Source organism: Pseudophryne corroboree, unplaced genomic scaffold (assembly GCF_028390025.1).
Source record: "Pseudophryne corroboree isolate aPseCor3 unplaced genomic scaffold, aPseCor3.hap2 scaffold_1338, whole genome shotgun sequence".
NCBI lineage: Eukaryota > Metazoa > Chordata > Amphibia > Anura > Myobatrachidae > Pseudophryne > Pseudophryne corroboree.
This window is the reverse complement of record NW_026967964.1, coordinates 96,415-114,550: the sequence shown is the minus strand read 5'-3', so window position 1 is coordinate 114,550 and position 18,136 is coordinate 96,415. Positions and strand designations below refer to the sequence as shown.

Here is an 18,136-nt window from a genome sequence, read left to right as displayed (position 1 = left end):
TATTATTTCAGTAGACATTGAAATGAGGATGCATCTTGCTGCCTTTCCAATGAAGCAAGTTTAATTCAGTAATAGGTGAAAAACCATTCCTACAAAGGTGTTAATCAGAGACTTGGCTTTGTGGACACTTTTCAGAGAGCAAATTTGTTAGCATAAACATAAAATCAGAAAATGAAGAGCTGTTTAAACAGCTACTGCCTGAGGGTCTCTTGACCTGGTGCAATACCTCTGTAGCTTTTTGTTGAGGCGGGACGCCATCATGTCTATCTGGAACAGTCCCCACCGACTTGCAATCTGTGCGAAGACTTCCTGATGGAGTCCCCACTCTCCTGGATGTAGGTCGTGTCTGCTGAGGAAGTCTGCTTCCCAGTTGTCCACTCCCGGAATGAACACTGCTGACAGTGCGCTTACATGATTCTCCGCCCAGCGAAGAATTCTGGTGGCTTCCGCCATCGCCACTCTGCTCCTTGTGCCGCCTTGGCGGTTTACATGAACTACTGCGGTGACGTTGTCTGACTGGATCAGAACTGGTTGGTCGCGAAGTAAGGTCTCCGCTTGACATAGGGCGTTGTATATGGCCCTTAGCTCCAGGATGTTGATGTGAAGACAAGTCTCCTGACTTGACCAAAGACCTTGGAAATTTCTTCCCTGTGTGGCTGCTCCCCAACCTCGGAGGCTCGCGTTCGTGGTCACCAGGATCCAGTCCTGAATGCCGAACCTGCGGCCCTCTAGAAGGTGAGCACTCTGCAGCCACCACAGGAGAGATACCCTGGCCCTGGGGGACAGGGTGATCAACTGATGAATCTGTAGATGTGACCCGGACCACTTGTCCAGTAGGTCCCATTGCAAGATCCTCGCATGGAACCTGCCGAAGGGAATGGCCTCGTATGATGCCACCATCATTCCCAGGACTCGAGTGCAGTGATGCACTGACACCTGTTTTGGTTTCAATAGGTTCCTGACCAGAGTCATGAGTTCCTGGGCCTTTTCTATCGGAAGATAAACCCTTTTCTGGTCCGTATCCAGAATAATGCCCAAGCAAAGTCAGACGAGTCGTAGGAACCAACTGCGACTTCGGGATATTGAGAATCCAGCCGTTTTGCTGTAACACCTTCAATGAAAGTTATACGCTGTTCAGCAACTGCTCTCTTGATCTCGCTTTTATGAGGAGATCGTTCAAGTACGGGATAATTGTGACACCTTGCTTTCGCAGGAGCACCATAATTTCCGTCATTACCTTGGTGAAAATTCTCGGAGAAAATTCTGGAGAGACCAAACGGCAACGTCTGAAATTGGTAATGACAATACTGTACCGCAAATCTTAGGTACGCCTGATGAGGTGGATAAATGAGTACATGAAGGTATGCATCCTTTATGTCCAGAGATATCATAAAATCCCCCCCTTCTAGGCTGGCGATGACCGCTCTTAGCGATTCCATCTTGAACTTGAACCTTTTCAAGTATAGGTTCAGGGATTTTAAATTTAATATGGGTCTGACCAAACCGTCCGGTTTTGGGACTACAAACAGGGTCGAATAATTTCCCTTTCCTTGTTGAAGCAGGGGAACCTTGACCACCACCTGTTGAAGATACAATTTGTGAATTGCATTTAACACTATCTCCCTTTCCTGGGGAGAAGATGGTAGGGCCGATTTGAAAAACCGGCGAGGAGGCACCTCTTCGAATTTCAGCTTGTAACCCTGAGAAACAATTTCTATTGCCTAGGGATCCACCTGCGAATGAACCCAGATGTGGCTGAAAACACGAAGACGTGCCCCCAACTGGGCGGACTCCTTTAGCGGAGCCCCAGCGTCATGCGGTGGATTTTGTAGAGGCCGGGGAGGACTTCTGTTCCTGGGAACTAGCTGTGTTGTGCAGCTTCTTCCCTCTGCCCTTACCTCTGGCAAGAAAGGACGCACCTCGTACTTTCTTGTTTCTCTGTGATCGAAAGGACTGCATTTGATAATGTGGTGCTTTCTTAGGCTGTGAGGGAATATAAGGCAAAAAATTTGATTTACCAGCTGTAGCTGTGGAGACAAGGTCCGAGAGACCTTCCCCAAACAATTCCTCACACCTGTAAGGTAAAACCTCCATATGCCTTTTTGAGTCGGCATCACCTGTCCATTGCCGGGTCCATAGGACTCGTCTAGCAGAAATCGACATAGCGTTTATTCTAGAACCCAGTAGACTAATGTCACTTTGAGCATCTCTCATATATAGGACAGCATCTTTTATATGCCCTATGGTCAATAACATAGCATCCTTATCTAGGGTCTCAATCTCTGCTGATAAGGTATCTGTCCATGCTGCCACCGCGCTACAACCTCGGCCGACGCAATTGCCGGTCTGAGTAAGGTACCAGAATGTGTGTAAATGGACTTTAGGGTAACCTCCTGCTTGCGGTCAGCAGGGTCCCTGATGGTAGCCGTATCCTGGGATGGCAGCGCTACCTTTTTGGATAAGCGTGTCAATGCTTTATCCACCCTAGGGGAGGATTCCCACCGTATCCTGTCCATTGGCGGGAAAGGATACGCCATAAGAATCCTTTTGGGAATCTGCAGCTTTTTGTCTGGAGATTCCCAAGCTTTTTCACATAATTCGTTCAACTCATGTGAGGGGGGAAAGGTTATCTCAGGTTTCTTTCCCTTATACATGTGTACCCTCGTGTCAGGGACAGGGGACTCTGTGATGTGCAAAACATCTTTTATTGCAATAATCATATATCGAATACATTTAGCCAATTTTGGTTGTAACTTTGCATCATCGTAGTCGACACTGGAGTCAGAATCTGTGTCGGTATCTGTGTCAACTATTTGGGATAGTGGGCGCTTTTGAGACCCCGAAGGTCCCTGCGACATAGGGACAGGCATGGGTTGACTCCCTGACTGTTCCCTAGCTTCAGCTTTGTCTAATCTCTTGTGTAATAAGTTTACATTAGCACTTAAAACATTCCACATATCCATCCAGTCAGGTGTCGGCGTTGTCGATGGAGACACCACATTAATTTGCTCCTGCTCCTCTCTAGGAGAGCCTTCTACCTCAGACATGTCGACACACGTGTACCGACACACCATACACTCAGGGAATCCTCTTATCTGAGGACAGTTCCCCAACAAGGCCCTTTGGAGAGACAGAGAGAGAAAGTATGCCAGCACACACCCCAGCGCTATATGACCCAGGAAAAAAACACAATCACTTTATGTTTACCCAGTAGCGCTGTATTTCCATATATATATGCGCCTAATTATGTGCCCCCTCTTCTTTAAGACCCTCTTTCTACCATGGTATAAGCAGGGGAGAGTCCATGGAGCTTCCCCTCAGCGGTGCTGTGGAGAAAATGGCGCTGGGGAGTGCTGAGGGAGAAGCCCCACCCCCTCAGCGACGGGCTTCTGTCCCGCTCAAATAGCCCCCCCCATAAAAAAATGGCGGGGGCTCTTATATATATATACAGTGCCTAGCTGCATATATATTTATTTTGCCAAAGAGAGGTCTATATTGCTGCCCAGGGCGTCCCCCCTGCGCCCTTCACCCTTACACTGACTGCCGTGTGTGAGGTGTATGGGAGCAATGGAGCACAGCTTTACTGCTGTGCGTTACCTCAGTGAAGATCATGAAGTCTTCCGCCGCCTCTGAAGTCTTCTTTTCTTCTCATACTCACCCGGCTTCTATCTTCCGGCTCTGCGAGGGGGACGGCGGCGCGGCTCTGGGACGGACGGCGAGGGTGAGACCTGCGTACCGATCCCTCTGGAGCTAATGCTGTACAGTAGCCTAAGAAGCAGAGCCTATCAACTCACAGAAGTAGGTGTGCATCTCTCCCCTCCGCCCCTCGATGCAGGGAGTCTGTTGCCAGCAGGCTCCCTGAAAATAAAAAAATCTAACAAATATACTTTCTGTCAGGAAACTCAGGAGAGCTCCCTGAAAAGCACCCAGTCTCCTCTGGGCACAGTAGTAAACTGAGGTCTGGAGGAGGGGCATAGAGGGAGGAGCCAGTGCACACCCAGATCTAAAGTCTTTCTTAAAGTGCCCATGTCTCCTGCGGAGCCCGTCTATCCCCCATGGTCCTTACGGAGTCCCCAGCATCCTCTAGGACGTAAGAGAAAAATTATGCTGGCAGAAAAATCCAATTGAGTGATTAAACAGCTCCAGAGCTGCTCTGTAAGGCAAGTAAAAGGGTGTGGGCCCTGCAGCACTACCTGTAGTTTGCATTGTGCATTGGAAGCCTAGTTTGCTGTCTGTTTCCACTTCTTTTTTCTTGATCCCCTCCCGTCTATACCCTTGTGCACTATCCTGACTTCTCCTCCCGTCTGCTTACTTTGTGCCTTCCAATGCACAATGCAAACTACAGGTAGTGCTGCAGGGCCCACACCCTTTTACTTGCCTTACAGAGCAGCTCTTGAGCTGTTACAGTGCCCAGCTGCTGCAAGAAATCAGCGTGAATGCTTCAGGGGCTGGGGCATGGCCAACATGAGCCCCACACCGAAGGAGGGTGGGGGTGTTTAATGCGAACTAGGGGTCTTGCACAATGCGAACTACAGGTAGTGCTGCAGGGCCCACACCCTTTTACTTGCCTTACAGAGCAGCTCTGGAGCTGTTACAGTGCCCAGCTGCTGCAAGAAATCAGCTTGAATCCTTCAGGGGCTGGGGCATAGCCAACATGAGCCCCACACCGACAGAGGGTGGAGGTGTTTAATGCGAACTAGGGGTCATCCAAGTGCCGCAAAAGGCCGCCATGCCCTGCACGCCCCTTTTCTCTTTTCATATGCAGACGAGGGTTGAAGCCAACTTTGACCCACTGCTTGGATGACATCGCCATATGCAAATCCATCTGCTGCAGGCCTTCCCCCAGGAATGCTTGCACTAGTTGTTGCATTTGGTTTGTTGTTTGGGGGTGCTTCAGTATTAGGCAGCCTTCTGCCCTCCCATGTTCATCTGAAAATATGTGTTCTCCCTGCAGTTGTTGTCCCCAGATGAGAGTTCCCTTGTGCTGCCTCAGTTGAATCTCCTTTACTTGACAGAGATGTGCCTGAGCAGCGGCCCTCCCCAGCCCTATCCCAAATCATACTTATTTTGCATAGGAGATACCATGGTCATGAAGACTGTTCTCCCAGGGTGCGGTTCATTCATTGCATTCTGGGTATGCTGACCCCTGTGATTTCCCCAAATGTGGGAAACTCGACTGCATTATTTAATGCGAACTAGGGGTCATCCAAGCACCGCAAAAGGCCGCCATGCCCTGCATACCCCTTTTCTCTTTTCATAAGCAGACGAGGTTTGAAGCCAACCTTGACCCACTGCTTGGATGACATCACTTGCTGCCTTTCCAATGAAGCAAGTTTAATTTAATAATAGGTGAAAAACCATCCCTACAAAGGTGTTAATAAGATACTTGGCTTTGTGGACACTTTTCAGAGCACAAATTTGTTAGCATAAAAATAAAGCCAGAAAATGAAGAGCTGTTTAATCACTCAATTGGATTTTTCTGCCAGCATATTTCTTTTTCTCTGCAACCCACTGCTAAATTGTGCTTCGTGGCTGTTTTTTTTATAAAATCACTTAATCAAATCTAACTCTGATTACATCAGAGAAGGCCAGGTACCCTACACCATAACAGGGGTTTTCGAAATTTTGACTTGTCTACTTAAAGATCACCAAAATCTGATAACAAGGTCAATTACGTCCCTAGGTGGGATTGAACCACCAACCTTTTGGTTAACAACTGAACACGCTAACTGTTTGTGCCTCAGAGACACTTTGCGAAAGTACATACTGACAAAGGCTAATAAGCATTCATCTAGAACGTTTCCTAGAAAAACTTTAAAAAGTCAATAATCTGGAGAGTTTTTGTAAGATGTTTCTTCCATCAACCAATGAAGAAACACATTGGTACTTTCCCATGATGAGTGAGTGCTTCAGGATCTCTTGCACTTACATGTGCAGCAGAGTACTGTAATGGAAGCATGCTGGGTCCATAACCCAGAGGTAGGCAGATTGAAACTATCCTCTGCTATATGCATTGTTTTTTGTTAATTAAAGTAATCCAAAACTGGGATTGATATTTTTGCTCTTTTATTTTTACTTAAAGTACAATAACTTTTACCATTTTAATTTGTTTTAATAGTATATTGACAGTATTGTTTTCTTTCAAAAATCCACTTAATTTTCTTTACCCTATTATTAAAATGGTAATTGACAAAAACAAACTACATTGTCACCAGAAGAGCAGTACAAAATATACAAGTGATATATTAAAATCATCTTTCCAGCTTTAATTTCAATGATGCCTTGGTGCAACAATTTTGTGAGAAACATCTTCACCCATAAAGAAAGATTTTCTTAATTCCTTACCTGTGTGCTGATTAGATATCACCTTGTTTTCACATTAAACAGACTTCCCCATGAGGAAGCAGCAAGGATGCAGTGACGTTTATGTTTCCTGGTGTCAACCTGTATTATTTCAGTAGACATTGAAATGAGGATGCATCTTGCTTCCTTTCCAATGAAGCAAGTTTAATTCAGTAATAGGTGGATAATCATTCCTACAAAGGTGTTAATCAGAGACTTGGCTTTGTGGACACTTTTCAGAGAGCAAATTTGTTAGCATAAACATAAAATCAGAAAATGAAGAGCTGTTTAATCACTCAATTGGACTTTTCTGCCAGCATAATTTTTTTTCTCTGCAACCCACTGCTAAATTGTGCTTCCTAGCTGTTTTTTATAAAATCACTTAATCAAATCTAACTCTGATTACATCAGAGAAGGCCGGGTACCCTACACCATAAGAGGGGGTTTGAAATTTTGACTTGTCTACTTAAAGATCACCAAAATCTGATAACAAGGTCAATTACGTCCCTGGGTGGGATTGAATCACCAACCTTTAGGTTAATAGCCATACACACTGACTGATTGCGCCACAGCGACACTTTGCAAAAGTACATACTGACAAAGGCTAATAAGCATTCATCTAGAACGTTTCCTAGAAAAACTTTAAAAAGTCAATAATCTGGAGAATTTTTGTAAGAAACACATTGGTACTTTCCCATGATGAGTGAGTGCTTCAGGATCTCTTGCACTTACATGGGCTATTAACCAAAAGGTTCCCACCCAGTGATGTAATTGACCTTGTGATCAGATTTTGGTGATCTTTAAGTAGACAAGTCAAAATTTCAAACCCCCTCTTATGGTGTAGGGTACCTGGCCTTCTCTGACGTAATCAGAGTTAGATTTAATTAAGGTGCGCAAGGACATAGAAGGGAGCGGTTTAAGAAAAGAGAAGTGGAAACAGACAGCAAACTAGGCTGGAGAGAGACCTGAGACAAAGAGATCTGAATTATACGAGAGCCGACCAGGGGAAACACAAATTATGCAGTCAAGTTTCCCACATTTGGGGAAATCGCAGGAGCAGCACACCCAGAGTGCAATGGGTGAGCCTTGCCCTGGGAGAAGCACCTTCATGATCATAGTATCTCACCTGGCAGGTAAGTAGGAGTTGGGCTAGTGCTGGGGAGGGTCGCTGCTCGGGTACGCCCCTGTCAAGTGAAGGAGATCCAACTGAGGCAGCACAAGGGAACTCTCGAAAGAAGAACAAGGCTAGAGGAAGATCTGAGACAAAGACATCTGACTTTTACCAGAGCTGACCAGAGGAAAGCACAAACACAGTCCCCCACTACCACCAGGAAACATTAACGCCACTGCATCCTTGCTGCTTTCTCATGTGGAAGTCTATTTAATGTGAAAACAAGGTGCTATCTAATTAGCACACAGAAAAGAAAATTAAGTGAATTTTTGAAAGAAAACAATACTGTCAATATACTATTAAAACAAATTAAAATGGTAAAAGTTATTGTACTTTAAGTAAAAATAAAAGAGCAAAAATGTCAATCCCAGTTTTGGATTACTTTAATTAACAAAAAAAATGCATATAGCAGAGGATAGTTTCAATCTGCCTACCTCTGGGTTATGGACCCAGCATGCTTCCATTACAGTACTCTGCTGCACATGTAAGTGCAAGAGATCCTGAAGCACTCACTCATCATGGGAAAGTACCAATGTGTTTCTTCATTGGTTGATGGAAGAAACATCTTACAAAAACTCTCCACATTATTGACTTTTTAAAATGTTTCTAGGAAACGTTCTAGATGAATGCTTATTAGCCTTTTTCAGTATATACTTTTGCAAAGTGTCGCTGTGGCGCAATCAGTTAGTGTGTAAGGCTATTAACCAAAAAGTTGGTGGTTCAATCCCACCCAGGGACGTAATTGACCTTGTTATCAGATTTTGGTGATCTTTATGTAGACAAGTAAAAATTTCAAACCCCCTCTTATGGTGTAGGGTACCTGGCCTTCTCTGATGTAATCAGAGTTAGATTTGATTCAGTGATTTTATAAAAAACAGCTAGGAAGCACAATTTAGCAGTGGGTTGCAGAGAAAAAGAAATATGCTAGCAAAAAAATCCAATTGAGTGATTAAACAGCTCTTCATTTTCTGGCTTTATTTTTATGCTAACAAATTTGTTCTGTGAAAAGTGTCCACAAAGCCAAGTCTCTGATTAACACCTTTGTAGGGATGGTTTTTCACCTATTACTAAATTAAACTTGCTTCATTGGAAAGGCAGCAAGATGCATCCTCATTTCAATATCTACAGAAATAATACAGGTTGACACCAGGAAACATTAACGCCACTGCAAACTTGCTGCTTTCTCATGTGGAAGTCTGTTTAATGTGAAAACAAGGTGATATCTAATTAGCACACAGGTAAGGAATTAAGAAAATATTTATTTAAGGGTGAAGATGTTTCTCACAAAATCGTTGCCCCAATGCATCATTGAAATTCAAGCTGGAAAGATGATTTTAATATATCACTTGTACATTTTGTATTGCTCTTCTGGTGACAATGTAGTTTGTTTTTGTCAATTACCATTTTAATAATCGGGTAAAGAAAATTAATTGGATTTTTGAAAGAAAACAATACTGTCAATATACTATTAAAACAAATTAAAATGGTAAAAGTTATTGTACTTTAAGTAAAAATAAAAGAGCAAAAATATCAATCCCAGTTTTGGATTACTTTAACAAAAAAAAATGCATATAGCAGAGGATAGTTTCAATCTGCCTACCTCTGGGTTATGGACCCAGCATGCTTCCATTACAGTACTCTGCTGCACATGTAAGTGCAAGAGGTCCTGAAGCACTCACTTATCATGGGAAAGTACCAATGTGTTTCTTCATTGGTTGATGGAAGAAACATCTTACAAAAACTCTCCACATTATTGACTTTTTAAAATGTTTCTAGGAAGCGTTCTAGATGAATGCTTATTAGCCTTTGTCAGTATGTACTTTTGCAAAGTGTCGCTGTGGCGCAATCAGTTAGTGTGTATGGTTATTAACCAAAAGGTTGGTGGTTCAATCCCACCCAGGGACGTAATTGACCTTGTTATCAGATTTTGGTGATCTTTAAGTAGACAAGTCAAAATTTCAAACCCCCTGTTATGGTGTAGGGTACCTGGCCTTCTCTGATGTAATCAGAGTTAGATTTGATTCAGTGATTTTATAAAAACAGCTAGGAAGCACAATTTAGCAGTGGGTTGCAGAGAAAAAGAAATATGCTGGCAAAAAAATCCAATTGAGTGATTAAACAGCTCTTCATTTTCTGGCTTTATTTTTATGCTAACAAATTTGTTCTCTGAAAAGTGTCCACAAAGCCAAGTCTCTGATTAACACCTTTGTAGGGATGGTTTTTCACCTATTACTAAATTAAACTTGCTTCATTGGAAAGGCAGCAAGATGCATCCTCATTTCAATGTCTACTGAAATAATACAGGTTGACACCAGGAAACATTAACGCCACTGCATCCTTGCTGCTTTCGCATGTTGAAGTCTGTTTAATGTGAAAACAAGGTGATATCTAATTAGCACACAGGTAAGGAATTAAGAAAATCTTTATTCAAGGGTGAAGGTGTTTCTCACAAAATCGTTACCCCAATGCATCATTGAAATTCAAGCTGGAAAGATGATTTTAATATATCACTTGTACATTTTGTATTGCTCTTCTGGTGACAATGTAGTTTGTTTTTGTCAATTACCATTTTAATAATAGGGTAAAGAAAATTAAGTGGATTTTTGAAAGAAAACAATACTGTCAATATACTATTAAAACAAATTAAAAAGGTAAAAGTTATTGCACTTTAAGTAAAAATAAAAGAGCAAAAATATCAATCCCAGTTTTGGATTACTTTAATTAACAAAAAAAAATGCATATAGCAGAGGATAGTTTCAATCTGCCTACCTCTGGGTTATGGGCCCAGCATTTTTCCATTGCAGTACTCTGCTGCACATGTAAGTGCAAGAGATCCTGAAGCACTCACTCATCATGGGAAAGTACCAATGTGTTTCTTCGTTGGTTGATGGAAGAAACATCTTACAAAAACTCTCCAGATTATTGACTTTTTAAAGTTTTTCTAGGAAACGTTCTAGATGAATGCTTATTAGCCTTTGTCAGTATGTACGTTTGTAAAGTGTCTCTGTGGCGCAATCTGTTGGTGTGTTTGGTTATTAATCACAGGGTTGGTGGTTCAATCCCACGCAGGGATGTAATTGACCTTGTTATCAGATTTTGGTGATCTTTAAGTAGACAAGTCAAAATTTCAAACCCCCTTCTTATGGTGTAGGGTACCTGGCCTACTCTGATGTAATCAGAGTTAGATTTGAATCAGTGATTTTATAAAAAAAACAGCTAGGAAGCACAATTTAGCAGTGGGTTGCAGAGAAAAAGAAATATGCTGGCAGAAAAATCCAATTGAGTGATTAAACAGCTCTTCATTTTCTGGCTTTATTTTTATGCTAACGAATTTGTTCTCTGAAAAGTGTCCACAAAGCCAAGTATCTGATTAACATATTTGTAGGGATGGTTTTTCACCTATTACTAAATTAAACTTGCTTCATTGGAAAGGCAGCAAGATGCATCCTCATTTCAATATCTACTGAAATAATACAGGTTGACACCAGGAAACATTAACGCCACTGCATCCTTGCTGCTTTCTCATGTGGAAGTCTGTTTAATGTGAAAACAAGGTGATATCTAATTAGCACACAGGTAAGGAATTAAGAAAATCTTTATTTAAGGGTGAAGATGTTTCTCACAAAATCGTTGCCCCAATGCATCATTGAAATTCAAGCTGGAAAGATGATTTTAATATATCACTTGTACATTTTGTATTGCTCTTCTGGTGACAATGTAGTTTGTTTTTGTCAATTACCATTTTAATAATCGGGTAAAGAAAATTAATAGGATTTTTGAAAGAAAACAATACTGTCAATATACTATTAAAACAAATTAAAATGGTAAAAGTTATTGTACTTTAAGTAAAAATAAAAGCTAAAATATCAATCCCAGTTTTGGATTACTTTAATGAACAACAAAAAAAATGCATATAGCAAAGGATAGTTTCAATCTGCCTACCTCTGGGTTATGGGCCCAGCATGCTTCCATTGCAGTACTCTGCTGCACATGTAAGTGCAAGAGATCCTGAAGCACTCACTCATCATGCGAAAGTACCAATGTGTTTCTTCATTGGTTGCTGGAAGAAACATCTTACAAAAACTGTCCAGATTATTGACTTTTTAAAGTTTTTCTAGGAAACGTTCTAGATGAATGCTTATTAGTCTTTGTCAGTATGTACTTTTCGCAAAGTGTCTCTGTGGCGCAATCGGTTAGTGTGTTCAGCTATTAATCAAAAGGTTGGTGGTTCAATCCCATCCAGGGACGTAATTGACCTTGTGATCAGATTTTGGTAATATTTAAGTAGACAAGTCAAAATTGCAAACCCCCTCTTATGGTGTAGGGTACCTGGCCTTCTCTGATGTAATCAGAGTTAGATTTGATTAAGTGATTTTATAAAAAAACAGCTAGGAAGCACAATTTAGCAGTGGGTTGCAGAGAAAAAGAAAAATGCTGGCAGAAAAATCCAATTAAGTGATTAAACAGCTCTTCATTTTCTGGCTTTATTTTTATGATTACAAATTTGTTCTCTGAAAAGTGTCCACAAAGCCAAGTATCTGATTAACATCTTTGTAGGGATGGTTTTTCACCTATTACTAAATTAAACTTGCTTCATTGGAAAGGCAGCAAGATGCATCCTCATTTCAATATCTACGGAAATAATACAGGTTGACACCAGGAAACATTAACGCCACTGCATCTTTGCTGTTTTCTCATGTGGAAGTCTGTTTAATGTGAAAACAAGGTGATATCTAATTAGCACACAGGTAAGGAATTAAGAAAATCTTTATTTAAGGGTGAAGATGTTTCTCACAAAATCGTTGCCCCAATGCATCATTGAAATTCAAGCTGGAAAGATGATTTTAATATATCACTTGTACATTTTGTATTGCTCTTCTGGTGACAATGTAGTTTGTTTTTGTCAATTACCATTTTAATAATCGGGTAAAGAAAATTAAGTGGATTTTTGAAAGAAAACAATACTGTCAATATACTCTTAAAACAAATTAAAATGGTAAAAGTTATTGTACTTTAAGTAAAAATAAAAGAGCAAAAATATCAATCCCAGTTTTGGATTACTTTAATTAACAAAAAAAAAATGCATATAGCAGAGGATAGTTTCAATCTGCCTACCTCTGGGTTATGGACCCAGCATGCTTCCATTACAGTACTCTGCTGCACATGTAAGTGCAAGAGGTCCTGAAGCACTCACTTATCATGGGAAAGTACCAATGTGTTTCTTCATTGGTTGATGGAAGAAACATCTTACAAAAACTCTCCACATTATTGACTTTTTAAAATGTTTCTAGGAATCGTTCTAGATGAATGCTTATTAGCCTTTGTCAGTATGTACTTTTGCAAAGTGTAGCTGTGGCGCAATCAGTTAGTGTGTAAGGCTATTAACCAAAAAGTTGGTTGTTCAATCCCACCCAGGGACTTAATTGACCTTGTTATCAGATTTTGGTGATCTTTAAGTAGACAAGTCAAAATTTCAAACCCCCTGTTATGGTGTAGGGTACCTGGCCTTCTCTGATGTAATCAGAGTTAGATTTGATTCAGTGATTTTATAAAAACAGCTAGGAAGCACAATTTGGCAGTGGGTTGCAGAGAAAAAGAAATATGCTGGCAGAAAAATCCAATTGAGTGATTAAACAGCTCTTCATTTTCTGGCTTTATTTTTATACTAACTAATTTGTTCTCTGAAAAGTGTCCACAAAGCCAAGTATCTGATTAACATATTTGTAGGGATGGTTTTTCACCTATTACTAAATTAAACTTGCTTCATTGGAAAGGCAGCAAGATGCATCCTCATTTCAATATCTACTGAAATAATACAGGTTGATACCAGGAAACATTAACGCCACTGCATCCTTGCTGCTTTCTCATGTGGAAGTCTGTTTAATGTGAAAACAAGGTGATATCTAATTAGCACACAGGTAAGGAATTAAGAAAATCTTTATTTAAGGGTGAAGATGTTTCTCACAAAATCGTTGCCCCAATGCATCATTGAAATTCAAGCTGGAAAGATGATTTTAATATATCACTTGTACATTTTGTATTGCTCTTATGGTGACAATGTAGTTTGTTTTTGTCAATTACCATTTTAATAATAGGGTAAAGAAAATTAAGTGGATTTTTGAAAGAAAACAATACTGTCAATATACTATTAAAACAAATTAAAATGGTAAAAGTTATTGTACTTTAAGTAAAAATAAAAGCTAAAATATCAATCCCAGTTTTGGATTACTTTAATGAACAAAAAAAAAATTCATATAGCAAAGGATAGTTTCAATCTGCCTACCTCTGGGTTATGGGCCCAGCATGCTTCCATTGCAGTACTCTGCTGCACATGTAAGTGCAAGAGATCCTGAAGCACTCACTCATCATGCGAAAGTACCAATGTGTTTCTTCATTGGTTGCTGGAAGAAACATCTTACAAAAACTCTCCAGATTATTGACTTTTTAAAGTTTTTCTAGGAAACGTTCTAGATGAATGCTTATTAGTCTTTGTCAGTATGTGCTTTTTGCAAAGTGTCGCTGTGGCGCAATCAGTTAGTGTGTAAGGCTGTTAACCAAAAGGTTGGTGGTTCAATCCCACCCAGGGACTTAATTAACCTTGTTATCAGATTTTGGTGATATTTAAGTAGACAAGTCAAAATTGCAAACCCCCTCTTATGGTATAGGGTACCTGGCCTTCTCTGATGTAATCAGAGTTAGATTTGATTAAGTGATTTTATAAAAAAACAGCTAGGAAGCACAATTTAGCAGTGGGTTGCAGAGAAAAAGAAAAATGCTGGCAGAAAAATCCAATTGAGTGATTAAACAGCTCTTCATTTTCTGGCTTTATTTTTATGATTACAAATTTGTTCTCTGAAAAGTGTCCACAAAGCCAAGTATCTGATTAACATCTTTGTAGGGATGGTTTTTCACCTATTACTAAATTAAACTTGCTTCATTGGAAAGGCAGCAAGATGCATCCTCATTTCAATATCTACGGAAATAATACAGGTTGACACCAGGAAACATTAACGCCACTGCATCTTTGCTGTTTTCTCATGTGGAAGTCTGTTTAATGTGAAAACAAGGTGATATCTAATTAGCACACAGGTAAGGAATTAAGAAAATCTTTATTTAAGGGTGAAGATGTTTCTCACAAAATCGTTGCCCCAATGCATCATTGAAATTCAAGCTGGAAAGATGATTTTAATATATCACTTGTACATTTTGTATTGCTCTTCTGGTGACAATGTAGTTTGTTTTTGTCAATTACCATTTTAATAATCGGGTAAAGAAAATTAATTGGATTTTTGAAAGAAAACAATACTGTCAATATACTATTAAAACAAATTAAAATGGTAAAAGTTATTGTACTTTAAGTAAAAATAAAAGAGCAAAAATATCAATCCCAGTTTTGGATTACTTTAATTAACAAAAAAAAAATGCATATAGCAGAGGATAGTTTCAATCTGCCTACCTCTGGGTTATGGACCCAGCATGCTTCCATTACAGTACTCTGCTGCACATGTAAGTGCAAAAGATCCTGAAGCACTCACTCATCATGGGAAAGTACCAATGTGTTTCTTCATTGGTTGATGGAAGAAACATCTTACAAAAACTCTCCACATTATTGACTTTTTAAAATGTTTCTAGGAATCGTTCTAGATGAATGCTTATTAGCCTTTGTCAGTATGTACTTCTGCAAAGTGTCGCTGTGGCGCAATCAGTTAGTGTGTAAGGCTGTTAACCAAAAGGTTGGTGGTTCAATCCCACCCAGGGACTTAATTGACCTTGTTATCAGATTTTGGTGATCTTTAAGTAGACAAGTCAAAATTTCAAACCCCCTGTTATGGTGTAGGGTACCTGGCCTTCTCTGATGTAATCAGAGTTAGATTTGATTCAGTGATTTTATAAAAACAGCTAGGAAGCACAATTTAGCAGTGGGTTGCAGAGAAAAAGAAATATGCTGGCAGAAAAATCCAATTGAGTGATTAAACAGCTCTTCATTTTCTGGCTTTATTTTTATGCTAACAAATTTGTGCTCTGAAAAGTGTCCACAAAGCCAAGTATCTGATTAACACCTTTGTAGGGATGGTTTTTCACCTATTATTAAATTAAACTTGCTTCATTGGAAAGGCAGCAAGTGATGTCATCCAAGCAGTGGGTCAAAGTTGGCTTCAAACCTCGTCTGCTTATGAAAAGAGAAAAGGGGTATGCAGGGCATGGCGGCCTTTTGCGGTGCTTGGATGACCCCTAGTTCGCATTAAATAATGCAGTCGAGTTTCCCACATTTGGGGAAATCACAGGGGTCAGCATACCCAGAATGCAATGAATGAACCGCACCCTGGGAGAACAGTCTTCATGACCATGGTATCTCCTATGCAAAATAAGTATGATTTGGGATAGGGCTGGGGAGGGCCGCTGCTCAGGCACATCTCTGTCAAGTAAAGGAGATTCAACTGAGGCAGCACAAGGGAACTCTCATCTGGGGACAACAACTGCAGGGAGAACACATATTTTCAGATGAACATGGGAGGGCAGAAGGCTGCCTAATACTGAAGCACCCTCAAACAACAAACCAAATGCAACAACTAGTGCAAGTATTCCTGGGGGAAGGCCTGCAGCAGATGGATTTGCATATGGCGATGTCATCCAAGCAGTGGGTCAAAGTTGGCTTCAACCCTCGTCTGCATATGAAAAGAGAAAAGGGGCGTGCAGGGCATGGCGGCCTTTTGCGGCACTTGGATGACCCCTAGTTCGCATTAAACACCTCCACCCTCCGTCGGTGTGGGGCTCATGTTGGCTATGCCCCAGCCCCTGAAGGATTCAAGCTGATTTCTTGCAGCAGCTGGGCACTGTAACAGCTCCAGAGCTGCTCTGTAAGGCAAGTAAAAGGGTGTGGGCCCTGCAGCACTACCTGTAGTTTGCATTGTGCATTGGAAGGCACAAAGTAAGCAGACGGGAGGAGAAGTCAGGATAGTGCACAAGGGTATAGACGGGAGGGGCTCAAGAAAAAAGAAGTGGAAACAGACAGCAAACTAGGCTTCCAATGCACAATGCAAACTACAGGTAGTGCTGCAGGGCCCACACCCTTTTACTTGCCTTACAGAGCAGCTCTGGAGCTGTTTAATCACTCAATTGGATTTTTCTGCCAGCATAATTTTTCTCTTACGTCCTAGAGGATGCTGGGGACTCCGTAAGGACCATGGGGGATAGACGGGCTCTGCAGGAGACATGGGCACTTTAAGAAAGACTTTAGATCTGGGTGTGCACTGGCTCCTCCCTTTATGCCCCTCCTCCAGACCTCAGTTTACTACTGTGCCCAGAGGAGACTGGGTGCTTTTCAGGGAGCTCTCCTGAGTTTCCTGACAGAAAGTATATTTGTTAGATTTTTTTATTTTCAGGGAGCCTGCTGGCAACAGACTCCCTGCATCGAGGGGCGGAGGGGAGAGATGCACACCTACTTCTGTGAGTTGATAGGCTCTGCTTCTTAGGCTACTGTACAGCATTAGCTCCAGAGGGATCGGTACGCAGGTCTCACCCTCGCCGTCCGTCCCAGAGCCGCGCCGCCGTCCCCCTCGCAGAGCCGGAAGATAGAAGCCGGGTGAGTATGAGAAGAAAAGAAGACTTCAGAGGCGGCGGAAGACTTCATGATCTTCACTGAGGTAACGCACAGCAGTAAAGCTGTGCTCCATTGCTCCAATACACCTCACACACGGCAGTCAGTGTAAGGGTGAAGGGCGCAGGGGGGACGCCCTGGGCAGCAATATAGACCACTCTTTGGCAAAATAAATATATATGCAGCTAGGCACTGTATATATATATATAAGAGCCCCCGCCATTTTTTTACTATATTTGAGCGGGACAGAAGCCCATCGCTGAGGGGGTGGGGCTTCTCCCTCAGCACTCACCAGCGCCATTTTCTCCACAGCACCGCTGAGGGGAAGCTCCACGGACTCTCCCCTGCTTATACCACGGTAGAAAGAGGGTCTTAAAGAAGAGGGGGGCACATAATTAGGCGCATATATATATGGAAATACAGCGCTACTGGGTAAACATAAAATTATTGTGTTTTTTTCCTGGGTCATATAGCGCTGGGGTGTGTGCTGGCATACTCTCTCTCTCTGTCTCTCCAAAGGGCCTTGTTGGGGAACTGTCCTCAGATAAGAGGATTCCCTGAGTGTATGGTGTGTCGGTACACGTGTGTCGACATGTCTGAGGTAGAAGGCTCTCCTAGAGAGGAGCAGGAGCAAATTAATGTGGTGTCTCCATCGACAACGCCGACACCTGACTGGATGGATATGTGGAATGTTTTAAGTGCTAATGTAAACTTATTACACAAGAGATTAGACAAAGCTGAAGCTAGGGAACAGTCAGGGAGTCAACCCATGCCTGTCCCTATGTCGCAGGGACCTTCGGGGTCTCAAAAGTGCCCACTATCCCAAATAGTTGACACAGATACCGACATAGTGTCGACTACGATGATGCAAAGTTACAGCCAAAATTGGCTAAATGTATTCGATATATGATTATTGCAATAAAAGATGTTTTGCACATCACAGAGTCCCCTGTCCCTGACACGAGGGTACACATGTATAAGGGAAAGAAACCTGAGATAACCTTTCCCCCCTCACATGAGTTGAA

At 41.5% G+C, this 18,136-nt stretch overlaps 1 non-coding gene and 2 pseudogenes across 1 annotated transcript; 1 reads left to right on the top strand and 2 right to left on the bottom strand.

Moving 5' to 3' along the window:
• Positions 1-5,058: 5,058 nt before the first annotated feature.
• On the top strand, positions 5,059-5,237 carry LOC134994894 (U1 spliceosomal RNA; annotated as a pseudogene).
• Positions 5,238-7,320: 2,083 nt separating this feature from the next.
• LOC134994885 (U1 spliceosomal RNA) lies at positions 7,321-7,483 on the bottom strand. The gene has a single exon (XR_010197828.1). It is a non-coding gene; the product is annotated as a U1 spliceosomal RNA (small nuclear RNA).
• Positions 7,484-15,707: 8,224 nt separating this feature from the next.
• LOC134994893 (U1 spliceosomal RNA) lies at positions 15,708-15,886 on the bottom strand (annotated as a pseudogene).
• Between the last annotated feature and the right edge of the window lie 2,250 nt (positions 15,887-18,136).